The following is a 595-nucleotide window of genomic DNA, read 5'->3' as shown; positions in this document are numbered from 1 at the left end:
ACTCGGTAGGATTTTCAAATGGAGCGCATGTTGTATTTGTGGCAAAGCTCCCAAGGAGAAGGTGGCAGTCGACCTGCACCTCATCGTCCTTGCGGATTGAGATGGAGCGCACATTGTATTTGTGGCGAATCTCCCAAGGAGAAGGTGGCAGTCGACCTGCACCTTGTCGTCCTTGCGGATCGGGATGTGTTTCGTACTTAGGCGAGTACTGGACTGCAGCTAAGCCCCCGAGTGGGAGGGTCGCTCTCCACTCGGTAGGATTTTCAAATACTTAGGCAAGTACTGGACTACAGCTAAGCCCCCGAGTGGGAGGCTGGCTCACCACTCGGTAGGATTTTCAAATACTTAGGCGAGTACTGGACTACAGCTAAGCCCCCAAGTGGGAGGGTCGCTCACCACTCAGTAGGATTTTCAAATACTTAGGCGAGTATTGGACTGCAGCTAAGCCCCCGAGTGGGAGGCTGGCTCACCACTCGGTAGGATTTTCAAATACTTAGGCGAGTACTGGACTGCAGCTAAGCCCTCGAGTGGGAGGGTCGCTCTCCACTCGGTAGGATTTTTCAAACTTAGGCGAGTATTTGGACTGCAGCTAAGC

This window comes from Triticum dicoccoides, chromosome 4A, assembly GCF_002162155.2.
Source record: "Triticum dicoccoides isolate Atlit2015 ecotype Zavitan chromosome 4A, WEW_v2.0, whole genome shotgun sequence".
NCBI classification, from domain to species: domain Eukaryota; kingdom Viridiplantae; phylum Streptophyta; class Magnoliopsida; order Poales; family Poaceae; genus Triticum; species Triticum dicoccoides.
This window is presented reverse-complemented; position numbering follows the sequence as displayed.